Source organism: Mustela nigripes, chromosome 8 (genome assembly GCF_022355385.1).
Source record: "Mustela nigripes isolate SB6536 chromosome 8, MUSNIG.SB6536, whole genome shotgun sequence".
In the NCBI taxonomy this organism is placed as follows: domain Eukaryota; kingdom Metazoa; phylum Chordata; class Mammalia; order Carnivora; family Mustelidae; genus Mustela; species Mustela nigripes.
In genome coordinates this window covers 44,313,459-44,326,010 of record NC_081564.1, presented here as the reverse complement: position 1 = coordinate 44,326,010, position 12,552 = coordinate 44,313,459, and the positions used below count along the sequence as shown (strand labels likewise).

At 52.4% G+C, this 12,552-nt stretch overlaps 1 long non-coding RNA gene across 2 annotated transcripts; it reads right to left on the bottom strand.

Annotated features, from left to right (window-relative positions):
- Nucleotides 1–2,066: 2,066 nt before the first annotated feature.
- On the bottom strand, nucleotides 2,067–11,843 carry LOC132023917 (uncharacterized). Of its 2 annotated transcripts, none has more exons than XR_009406095.1 (3): nucleotides 11,650–11,843; nucleotides 7,445–7,621; nucleotides 2,067–2,523 (listed from the first exon to the last, which is right to left on the bottom strand). It is a non-coding gene; the product is annotated as an uncharacterized LOC132023917 (long non-coding RNA). The 2 variants fall into 2 exon arrangements; XR_009406094.1 differs by lacking the exon at nucleotides 2,067–2,523 and adding an exon at nucleotides 3,330–3,963.
- Between the last annotated feature and the right edge of the window lie 709 nt (nucleotides 11,844–12,552).

Sequence of the window (12,552 nt, the reverse complement as noted above, 5' to 3'; positions counted from 1 at the left end):
ACCTGAACTGGCTCTGTGACTTGCTTGCTGCCAGTAGGATGTGGTGGAAGTGATGCTTCCAAGGCCAAGTCAAAAGCAGCCTTGCAGCATCTGCCTTAGTCTTCTGGAACAGTCTCTGGGAGCCCTGGGTTGACTGATTTTATGCACAAGTCTGGCCCCCCTGAGGCTTCCATGCTGCAGAGACCAGGTCAGGTGCTCCAGTAGACAGGCTCTGCTGAGTACCCCCTTCTTAACATCCACCAGACCACCAGACTGTGAGGGGAAGCTGGCCTGCACCCCCTAGACCAGCCCATCTGCCAGCTGACTGCTGTCCAATGACCTCAGTGGATGCCACGTGGAGCAGAAGAATCACCCAGCCCAGATGCACCTGCGTGAATTCTCAACCACCGAATTAGGAGATAGGGTGAAATTGTTTTAAGCTGGTACTTTTCCAGAAAGTCTGTCACACAGCCCTAGATAAGGGAGCAGAGGTCTTAGAACGCTGATCCTCTTAGTGGCTCCGATCTGAGTGCTCTGAGCTTCTCCCCAGAAAAGACCATCGCTCCAGGGGAAGCAGTCCCTGCTCTAGCTGACCCCCAGCTCCAGGAGGAGGGCCCCAGCTGCCGGTCCCAGCTTGCCAGAGCTGGGCTACCGGGCAGATCTGTGCTCTGGGTTAACGTACCTCCTTCACTCACTCATTCATTTGAGACATACCACGTCAGGATCTGTTTGGCCTTCCTGAAGCTTGTTTCCTAGTAGTGATGGAGACAGAAGACAAAGGAGTAAATAACAGAATTTCAGAGAGCTAAGGGCTTTTAAGAAAGTAAAGCCCAGAGGGGAAACTCAGACTCTTCGGAGCATCTCCTGAAACATAAGGAATTTCTCTTCTAAAACGGGTGGGATCTCACGCACACTTGAGCATGATGTCCCAGGGGCTGCTGTGCTGCCTGGCCTGGCGCTGAGGTTGACTCTGCGCCCTGCAGTGCTGCTCCAAGTGTGCCCCCTGTGTGGCATGTCACCACCCTCACCAGGAGCCTCTGGGGGAGGGATTGCCAGTGGTCTCCTTTACGGAGAAGAAGGCAGACACAGAGGTGAGTAACTCCCCTGAGGCCCTGAGGTCTCCTTAGAAAGGGCATGAGGACTTGAAAGAGGCCACCTGAGCTCGCAGCCCCGCCAGCCAGCGGGCCCTTCCCATGCCAGGGGACAGGGGACCCGGGGACCGAGGACGGAGAGAGCAGAGTCAGAGTGGGGAGGTCTGACCATGCGCTGGGAGGGGCGGCCAGTGGCAAAACCCAAGCCAGGGAGGGACTAGAGAGGGAGTCGGGTCAGCCTGGCCTCGCTGATCGGAGTGCTGGGGTGGGAGAGAACCCTGGTCCTTCCATACTGGCTGCAGGTGGTCCCAGCTCATTGTATCACCTACCACTTACATCTCTGAAGGTCCGACCTCCAGACGAGGCCTGACAGGACAGGACAGGAATCCTCCCCAGGCTCCCTGCTTCACAGCCCAGAATGTTTTCAGGGCCGGCTCCCTGGGCCCTCCCCATGCTATGGCTTGTCCATGCGCATTGCCTACCCTCTCTAGGCCGCCTCCCCAGATGGCTGGGTTCTGAGCACACCAGCGGAGTGGCGGCTGCAGGGTGGTGCTGCTCATGGCCAGGCACTGCAACCCCTCCCCACCCCCCGGCCCTGATGCTGGCCACCTGCCAGCAGCCCCTGGGTCCTCTGAATGGGACAGCAAACCATCAGGAAGGCGGAGCCCATTCTGGAGCTCGCACAAGGCTCCCTCTGTTCTGGAACCTTTCAGAGGCAGCAGACACCCTGAGCTCCTGGTGAAACGGAGGTTCTTTGCTCCGGCAGGGAGCTGACTTTTGGTGGCCTGCCCTAAGTAAAACAAACTGGTGTATAAAGCTTTGTGTGGCTCCCTCCAGGATCCACTGGGGAGGGGTCTGAAGGAACCGCGCCCCCTTCACCCCCCAAGCTCCCTGCCCTTGGCAGCTGAGTGTGGAATCCCATTCCCACAACTGCCTGAGCCAAAAGGAACATTTGAGGCATTTATTTCCTGCCTGCGGTGTGAAAGGGCCCGCAGGGCTGGCAAGGCCAGGCGCTTGTGCCTATTTGTCTTCACACCATCATTCCGAGGGAGCCTCGGGAGAGCAGTGGAGCCTAGGAAGGCCCGGGACTTAATCCAGGCCTGGTTCCCAGGCGTCTGTGAGGCCCCTGGAAGTTACCAGGTGCTTCGGGACGAGGGCGCTAAGTCAGAGGGAGAATCCCAGGGCTTGTCCAGGCTCTGTCTGTGCCGTGGCCAGCGACGTCAATCATTCTTTCACTTTGTCCTCACTCCTTCATTCTTCACACCCGCGTTGAATGTGTGGGGGCTGGTCTTGGTTGCAGGTGCTTCTAGGTGCTCCATTGCTGAAGTGGGGGGGGGGGTCTGGCTCCTCATATAGGTGAGGCTGTGGGCGGATCCTGCCTCCCACCTCGGTTCGAGGTTATCCCCAAAGCCAATTTGCCCTTGTTCTGGCAGGAGCAGCTCCATGGGACTTTCTGTGTGATCAGAGGCAGAAAGCAAATACAGTGACCCTGGTACAAGGCAGAGGAGAAGGGTGCTGACCCCTGCACAGCTGAAAATCCACGGACTTCTGACTTCCCGAAAACTTAATTTCTAATAGCCTACTGTTGACCAGAGCCTTACTGATAACCTAAATAGTTGATTATACATATTTTGTAAATGCATTATAGACTGTATTCTTATCATTTAAACTAGAGAAAAGAAAATTCTATTAAGATCAAAAGGAAGAGAATATGCATTGATAGTACTTTAGGTATATATTTTTTTAAAAAATCCGTGTGTAAGTGGACCTGACAGTTCAAACACATGTCCTTCAAGGGTCCCTATATCCGTTTCCTGTTCTCACAGAGGCCCTGAGTCTCCAAGAAGACCCCCCACCCCAGACAGAGCTGTATTTTAAAAATGTAGCTTTACTGAGATGTAATTCACATGCCCTACAATGTATCCTTTTAAAGTGTACAATTCAGTGGGTTTTAGTATGTTCATGGGACTCCTCAACCATCACCACAATCTAATTTGAGAACATTTTCATCACCCCAGAAAGAAACCCTGCACTCATGGCCGTTCATTCCTCCCTCCCCAGCTCCTGGGCAATGTACTTTCTATGTCTATAGATTTGTGGGTTCCAGAGATCTCATATGAACAGAGATCATGAAGCACATGGCCTTTTGTGTTAAACTCAGGGGGTTTTTTTTTGTTTTTTTTTTTTAAGATTTTATTTATTTATTGGACAGAGAGATCACAAGTAGGCAGAGAGGCAGGCAGAGAGAATGGGGGAAGCAGGCTCCCCGCTGGGCAGAGAGCCCAATGTGGGGCTTGATCCCAGGACCCTGGGATCATGACCTGAGCCAAAGGCAGAGGCCCAACCCACTGAGCCACCCAGGCGCCCCGTTAGACTCAGGTTTTTAAGTAGTTCATAAAATTCTTTCGAAGGCTGCTTTCCTTAACAGCACATCTCTGCCCGGGGCGGGAGTCCTGAACACGGGCAGTGGAAAAACTTAGGGTGTAGGGATAGGACCTGCACCAGCACCTGGAGGCAGGTGAGGGGGCTCAGGAGAGAGGCAGCAGGAGGGGGCGTGGTCGACACTCTTCCAGAGCCCTGGGGGCTCCAGTTTCAGTTTATTTCTCAGCGATGCCTCATTTGATCCCCAGGCCTTCGGTCAAGTCTGTTATCACAAGACAGGCCGGTGTTGGCTGCGCTTTGGGGAATACAGGGGCCGGGTCTCCTGCGTGCGCTGACGTTGGACAGGGGAGAGGAGGACTGGTCACCACTCTCAGGTGGCAGCCCTTGAAGCTTTGGGCTCCCAGCCACTCCTCCCATGGGGTCTTCATGGTACAACTGAGTCAAACGTGTGCTTTCTGTTTGTGTTTCTGTCAACGGTTTATCATGTCTCCTCTAAGTCAAACATTCTGTCCTGGGCAAAAGGAAAAAACAAACATGGCGGTTGGGGGAGTTTGTTCTCCAGCACAGCCCATTCATGTGCACATGACGTGAGGACATGGATTGGGAGGCAGAGAATGGAGAGCATCACGGGGAGCGGCCCTCTCCAGGTTCCCGGCCACAGCCTTGATGGAGGCCCCATGGAGGCCCGTTTGGAACCTCACCGCAGATGAGGGCAACAGACCTGGGGGACGGAGGGGCTAGGAAAGCCGTCAGCCTGTGCTGGGGATGGTTCCCACCTCTGCAGCACCCCTACCCCTGTCTGTCACCCCTGCTCAAGCTCACCGCGGTCCCCCCCCCCCCCCCGTGGAGCACTGGAGCTCTCAGCTGCTGCTCCCGCAGGCCGTGTGGAGACGGCTAATTGCTTCCCCAGCCTACATCTCTTCTTCTCAGTGTATGTGTTTGCTGGGTCTGCAGTAACAAGACCACAGACCGCGTGGCGCAAACAACGGAAATGTCTTGCCTCACGGTGCTGGAGGCTGGGAGTCAGAGATGGAGGTTTTGGTGGGCTTGGTTCCTTCTGAAGGCTGAGAGGCAGCGATCCGTTCTGGGCCTCTTGTCCCCGTGTCTCCTCACATGGTCTCCCTGCTGTGCATGTGCCCGCGTCCCAATCCCCTTTGTTTATAAGAACACCAGACAGGCTGGATTAGGACCCACCCTAACTCCCTCACTGTAACTTGATTAGCTCTGCAGAGACCCTATCTCCAAAGACGATCACATTCTGAGGTTCCAGGGGTGAGGACTCCAACGTGCCTTTATGTGGGGGCCACAGTTCATCCCGTGACACTTGGGAACAGCAGTAACAGTGAGCAGTTTACTTGAGAGGCTGTGTATACAGCTAACAGATGCATACCCTCCCCCCACCACCACCACACCCCCCCACTCCCACCACCACCACCACCCCCTACCCCCCGTGTAGCCCATGCTGCTTATTTGGGTTCAGGCCTACAAGATGTAAGCAGAATTTGGTGGGCGACCCTTGGGGACAGTTCCTTCAAAGAGCTCAGAGAGGTGGACTTCCTGCCTTCTTCCAGCTTTTTTCTTAGACTGAGGTCATGATAGCTGGGGTTCTAGCATGTATCTTGGGTCCCTCCAACCTTCAGGTTGGAAGCTGTGTTTTAAGGACAGTGGAGCTGATGCCGGAAGGAGCTGGGTTTCTGACAAGACAGTGAAGCCAACATGGCACCCATGGGCTGCCCACCTCCAGCTGTGTCAGGTGGGAGAAAATACTTAAGTCCTCCCTTGTTCATTCTAGTCTCTGTGACTAGCTGCCAAAGGTGACCCTAGTGTAAAGAGTCTCCAAGGAGCCGTGGGGTGGTGCGGGAAAGGCATGTGGTGATACTGGGGCGTGAGACATACAGGAGTGAGTGAAGGCCTCTTCTCTCATCTCTTCATACACACAGTTGCCTCACAGCATAAAAATGACTTCTCTGTTCTCTGCCCTGCCCTCTAGGTTGTAAGCTCCCAGAAGACAGGTCCATGTCTGCTTATCACTGTTTCCTCAGCGCCTCCCACAGAGTCTGCCCACAGAAGGTGTTCTGGATATGTGGGCCTGAATGGACTTTAAATCCTCTACACTTGCCAACTCTGTGGTCTTGGACTCTGAGTCTCCATTTGTGTGACAATAAAAATGGAGGGTATAATACCAGGGCTATTTCAAAAAGCAAAGCCCAGTTAAATGTGTAGCATTTAGCACAATGCCTAGCGCACGTTGGATGCCCAGGGAAGGGAGTAATATCAGTATTACGATTTCCTAGAAAAAATCTTGTTCTAGCCCGTGTGTGAGGCTCCACTTACCTTCTGACAACCAGAGTTTACTTTTCCCTAAGACCAAGTCTCCGGTTTACACACATTCTGTTCAAGAGGTTCCCATCTTATTCTCTTGGCTGTCTTTGGGTCTTGAGAACCTCATTAGTACATGCGTTCCTGGGTTGCCTCCGTTCAAGGTCTGGCACAGTAAGCCTTCCAGGCTCAGCCAGCTTAGCAGCTAAGTCAGAATATAGGAAGAGTTTGGTGCTATACGTTCTGCCCAAGGGTCTTGGTGAGTGAAAAGGGTCTTCCCATGAGAAGAGTAGGGAATCCGTGGCAAAGATGGCACCAGTGTTCACGGTTCCTCATGCCCGTTTGCCATGCGATGGAACCGCTTCACCACTGCCTGCCCCTGAGGCAGCCCTGTGACTTGTTTGGCTTTTAAAGGCAGTGGAAGTGACACCAACAGTTTTGAGCTAAGGCCTTAAGAAGACTGACGCTCTTCTACTCGCTCTCTCAGACTCTTCTCTGAGCCCTCTTCTCCACCAGGCCCTTTCCTTGGCTGCGGAGTTCAGAAGCTGATGCTTCCATCTTCTGGAAGATGAGAGACCGCGTGGAGCAGGGCTAAGTCCTCCCCACCGGGGCCATCCCAGACCAGCCGTTGGCCCTCAGCTGATCACGGACACCCTAAAGGAGCCCGGTGGAGATCCGCTGAGCCTGGCTTAGGCAAGCAGAACTGTCCAACTGACCCCGAGGGGCACGAGAAATTGTGAATGTCTGTTAGTTGATACCGCCGCGATTGGGGGTTTGATTTGCAGCGATATTGTGGTCACCATGGGTGACGACGGGTACAGCGGAGAAGGAAAAGGTAAGAGAGGCAGAGCAGAAGGATGTTTGGAAAGAGCCACTGCCCTGAGCCCTATTGTACCGTTTCCCTGGCATTAGAGAGGGGACAGCTCTCTCTCTCTTAGACTGCCATACCCCGGGAGGGGAGGGGGGAGGGGGCTGCTGCTGACTGTGTGTGTCCTGCAGTCACCGGGCAACAACCCAGAGGCTGGGCAAGACAGAGCCTCGGGGGCAGGGAGGGACTGGCGGAGCTGGGGTGGCTTCAGTCTGTGCCCATTGGGGGACAATGGGGAAAACCAAGTCCTGTGTTCCACACCACTTCGAGTAAAGGCAGGGGGACCGATCTGTGAATAGCAGGCTGAAGAACTTTGAAATGTCGGGGCAGAACACACTGCACGCTGGAGTCCCTTCTGGAATATTCTGCTCCCTGGTCTGGGCCCCACCCTGCCCTGGGCCTACTGTTCTCCCACACAGCATCTCTTGCCTCCTCAGCCATTTCTTTATTTTCGTATCTTTAAAAATGTGGTGGGCGCCTGGGTGGCTCAGTGGGTTGGGCCTCAGCCTTCGGCTCAGGTCATGATCTCAGGGTCCTGGGATGGAGCCCCGCATCGGGCTCTCTGCTCAGTAGGGAGCCTGCTCCCCCCGCCTCTATCTCTGCCTGCCTCTCTGCCTACTTGTGATCTCTCTCTTCTCTGTCAAATGAATAAATAAGCTCTTTAAAAAAAATTGTGGTAAAATATGTCCAACATAAAATGTACCCTTTTGACTATTTTCAGTGTCTGATTCGGGGATTCACAGTGTTGTACGATGATCACTGCCATTTCTGGAACTTTTCATCACCCCAGACGGAAATTCCATACCTGTTAGACAGTAACTCCCGATTCCTTCTTTCTCCAAGCCCCTTGGGGACCTCGGTTCTATTTCCTGTTGCATGAATTCGCCCATGCTCGGTACCTCATGGAAGTGGGGTCATAAATCTGTTCGTTTGTGTCTCTCGGCTCTTTCTTGTCAAAAGCAAGGCTTCTGTTGTTAGACATCTGAAAAGCAGCCCACCAGGAATATGCCATTTCTTTACGTTTTTATCATTTATTCATTTAAGTAATCTCTACACCCACTGTGGAGCTCAAACTCTCGACCCCAGAATTAAGAGTGATAGTCTTCTGGCTGAGCCAGCCAGGATCCCATCAACACCAAACGTTTTGTTTTTAGACCTCTGAAAACATCCCATCAGGGATCTATACTTTCTTTAATACCCATTTCCTCCTCCGATGCCCCCCTGTAAGAGCTGGGCTGTATGACCGTGACCTTGGGGTATGGGTGTCCCTGTCCTCATCAGATCTCCCCACAAAACAAAACAAATCCCTCCTCCTGACCAAGCTCCTGAATAGGGGCCATGAGGACACCCACCCTGCATTTTCCTTTCCACCTCGCGAGTCCAGCCGGTCTCCCTATGCACTCTGAGCTGCAGGTTTGCTCCCACTCCAGTGGGATGGGGAAGCCGAGGTGCACTGAGGGCACTATGGGCCTCAGGTTTGTCTCACCAAGCCCCAGAGGACAAGGTCCATATTCCTGGAGTGGCCCCAAGGTGCCCCACTCAGTTTTAGGTCAAAGCTTAAAAGATAAGTACTGCTTTAAGAGCAGAGGCCCCCCCCTGGGGCTCCTGGGTGGCTCAGTGGGTTAAAGCCTCTGCCTTCGGCTTAGGTCATGATCTCAGGGTCCTGGGATTGAGCCCCGCATCAGGCTCTCTGCTTGGGAAGGAGCCTGCTTCCCCCTCTCTCTCTGCCTGCCTCTCTGCCTACTTGTGATCTCTGTCTGTCAAATAAATAAATAAATAAATAAATCCTTAAAAAAAAAGAAAGAGCAGAGGCCCCTGGCTTGAGGCAAGTTGTGATCAGACCAGTCCTAAGGGGCCAGACCAGTCCAGTGGAGACCGAAGTCTGCAGGCCGACTGTTTGCACAGGTGGGTGAGGTAAAGAGGATGAGGAAGGAAATGTAGAATCTTGCTAAGCCCCCCACCCCAGCACTGCTGCCCACCCCCACTGTACACATGCTCACACACACACACGCATGCTTGTTCACACACACACACACACACACACACACACCCCTCAGGGTCTCCTGTTTTTCAAGCCCGAGAGGTGAGGGCTGCTCCAGACATAAGTCAAAGGAAGTATTTTTCAGCAGACTCTGGGGGCCATCAGCAGTGGGATCAAAGATGAAACTGATAGGGACGGGGGTCTTTTTCTCTCCCTTTTTTGAGAACTTAGCACTGTTCTGGTCCTTTGGCAAGTTAGGGACAGCACCCGGGGGCCAGTGGACAGGACACTGGTGGCGCTTGAGGTGGGGAGGTTGCCTCTCTACACCCACTGTGGAGCTCAAACTCTCGACCCCAGAATTAAGAGTGATAGTCTTCTGGTGGCGCTTGAGGTGGGGAGGTTGCCTCTCTACACCCACTGTGGAGCTCCAACTCTCGACCCCAGAATTAAGAGTGATAGTCTTCTGGCTGAGCCAGAGTCTTCTGGCTGAGGTGGGGAGGTTGCCTTGTGGGTACCCAAGGGGGCAGGGGAATTGGGGAGGGAGAACGGGAAGTGGCAGGGAAGGGGAAGGACTGTCAGCCCGTTATTGTGTGTGATTCCCCCTGGGGGCTCTCAGGTTGTCTTTGATCAACTTTGCCCACAGACGGGGCACCAGACAGGAAATTCCACCCTGTCCTAGGCATGGAATTTATTTTTATCCTGTGGCAAAGCGGATTCTCCATTATCAGGAATCCCCTATGTGCCTTTCCTCCATGATCTTCCCCAGAACCCCTGGTCAGGCAAGTCGATTGCCGCCGGCGTTGAGGTCTGCAGAGCGTGCGGACATGATCCTGGGCAGGAGCTGGGGAACGCCTTGAATCCCTGTCCTCCTGTCTTTAAAATGGACAATGGGGCGCCTGTGTGGCTCAGTTGGTTAAATCTCTGCCTTTGGCTCAGGTCATGATCCCAGGGTCTTGGGATCGAGCCCCACATCGGGCTCTCTGCTCAGCGGGGAGCCTGCTTCCGCCTCTCCCTCTGTTCCTCCTGCTCATGCTCACACTCTCCCTTTCAAATAAATGAATAATATATTTTAAAAAATAAAATATTTTTTAAAAAATAAAATAAAATAGACAATAATCCTTCATAGGTTTGTTTTAATAATTAAATGGGGAAAAGGTATATATATATATATATATATATATATACACATATATATTTATATTTACCATATGTTTATGTACATATGTCTAAGTACACATACCATGTATATGTATGTATGTACACAGGGTGCTCAGCACAGTACAGAGCACATGATAAGCAGTAACTATTACTATTATTATTATCCTTATCCATGATGGCTCTCCACAGTGGTTGGCTTTATGTGGCAGGAGATGGGAAAAAATGGAATGTGGCCATAACGGAAAGTGACTTTGACATCTCTTAGTACTTGCATATCCAGGTGCACGTGGAACACACAGGCACCCTGGAAGTCCCCATTCAGGGGTCTTCAGTGTCAGGACAGGACACATTACACTCTCCAGATGCCCATAAGCACCAGTCTCAAATGGTACTCTGTACTCAAGCAACTGGTCCTTTCTTGGGTTGGTTCACTTTCCTGGATCTCCACGATGGTTCAAATGCTTTCACGCCCTCCAAACCCTTTCCCCCTTGTCTGGCCTCCCCTCTCCTAGGTAGAGGGGCCGTAGCTCTTACTGAAGGGGAAATAGAAGCTGTCAGATGAGAACTTCCCCTTCCCATCTCATCCACAGAAACCAGCTCGCAGCTCTCTCCCCTCCTTCTACAGCTGAGGGCTGCCTCCTCTCCAGCTAACATTCATCCCTCCTTCTCTGCTCACTTTGATTCTAGCTCCTCCTGCCGCCTCAGGAACCTGACCACATCTCTCTCTTGGTTATTTGACTCCTCTCTTTCAACTGGCTTTAAACACCCTCATGTCTTCCTTAACAACAACAAAACAGAAACAAGAAAACGCTGAACTTGACTTCTTTTTTCATCCCATGGACCAGAGCTGCCTCCCCAGAACCACCAACATGGCCTCCGACAAGCCAGAGCTACTGCCTCTTGATGCCGCCGGCCGTTGGGAGCACAGCAAAGAGTGGTTTTCAGAGCAAGGAAGACAAGCTTGGGATGCATCAGGAATTGGAAATTTGCTTTGAGGTGAGTCTTTGCGTGTGGGAATCTCGGACTGGGTCACAAGCACGATACCACAGGGACAGCAGGGGAGGTATTCACAGCATCTTCAGGCACAAGCAGTAAGTGCTTTTCTCTGAAGAGTTGAAGGGTCTTTGGGGAAGTTTCTGTAGTGAACAATCACAGTATTTGCTTGGGAGGACAATCCCAAAAGAGTCAAGAAAGGCTAATGGAGAGAGTAGAATAGCCACCGGCTAACTGGGCAGTCAGTGGCGGTTTCCCTTCTCTGCCTCCGGGCTGATTGTGGGCTAGAAGGTTTTGGTTCTCAGTCTCGAGCTTCAGCTCTTGCTCCTTCCTTCCATGACTCAACCTTTCAAGAATTTTCTCTGCTTGCCATCTTCTCGTCTTCTTCTCGCACCTCCTCCCTCCCTCCTGACCTCAGGCACCTTCTACAGCAGTGCCCATCCTCAGCAACTGTGGTGTCCTCTAACTGGTTGGTATTTTGCAAGCCTCATCACACATGGCCTCTCAGGGCCTGGGTCTCCTGCTCCTCGGAGCCCATGAGACTACGCGCCCCGGGAGTCCAGCTCCCTCTCTCTCACCACTCTTTCTTTTCTTGGCAGACTCATTCTAGTCTACCCAGGTATTAAACATGATGGTCCCACAAAGCCTGGGCCTGGGGCGTCCCTCCACCCTCTAGGCCTGCTCCCATGGCAATCCCAGGCCTTCCCGTTGCCCCCACTACCATCTCCAGCCCCACCCACCTCTGGAGCTCCACGTCTACCTGGCATCTCCACTGCCTTTCTCCAAGCCTTTGTGAGCCAAGATTTCCGTAGACGTGAAGTTAGCACTGGGACAGACAAACCCCCGAATCTCAGGGATTCAGCATCGTAAAAGCTTACTTTTCTCCGATATGTGGGTCCAGAGCAGAGTTCCTGGTCTGCCGCTTGTCTCTCCCACACGATGAATCAAAGGTCCCGGTTCCTCCCATCGGCTGGCTCCGCCACCTGCTGCAGCCTCAGAGTCCTCTGCCTTTACCAAGCGGCTAAGGTAGGGGAGGGACGAAATGCTTTCCCTCTGCCCTCCTAGATTTAATTTTGTCTAGGAGACAAAATGACAACAGGCAGATTAATAGGAGAAAAGGATACAAATGCATTCGTTTTTTACTATTACATGCCTGGGGGCATCACAGGAAAAAACAAAGTGAATACCCACCTCTCCTGCCGCCCAAGATGGTGAGAATTGAGAGCTTATATACTGTCTGATAGGGGAAGGGGAGGGGAGGTAAAGATAACCCAGGAAAGAGGAAATGATTTTTAGGAAGGACGAGGAGGGACAGACAGTGTGTGACAAATTTGTCGGGCTGTGGCACTGGCTTCCAGTCTCCTCTCCTGCGGTGAGAGTCAATCTTCCTCATTGATGAAACTCCCCAGGAGGGTAGTCTATGGCAACCAGCCTCTAGCTCCTTTCGGAGGATCCGACCTAAGGCAGGTAAGGAGAATGCAGAGAAAGACTCCCACTGCATTTGCTGTTCTTCTAGTACCTTCAGCTCAAAATAACCAGTACGCCAAAGTGGCCCATATTGGGGTGGCGTGTCCTAAGTTCCTTCAGGAGGGAAAAGGAGAGTATAAAAGCTACATCTGAGATTTGAAAGCTTTGGCCTGGGAAATGATATTGCTTCAACTTGTGTTCCATTGACAAAACAAACAGACAAAATCAGTCATGTGGTATTATGGGTTGGATTGTTGCCTACCATCCCCCAAATGGGTATGTTCAAATCCTAATGAGAACTACCTGTGAATGTG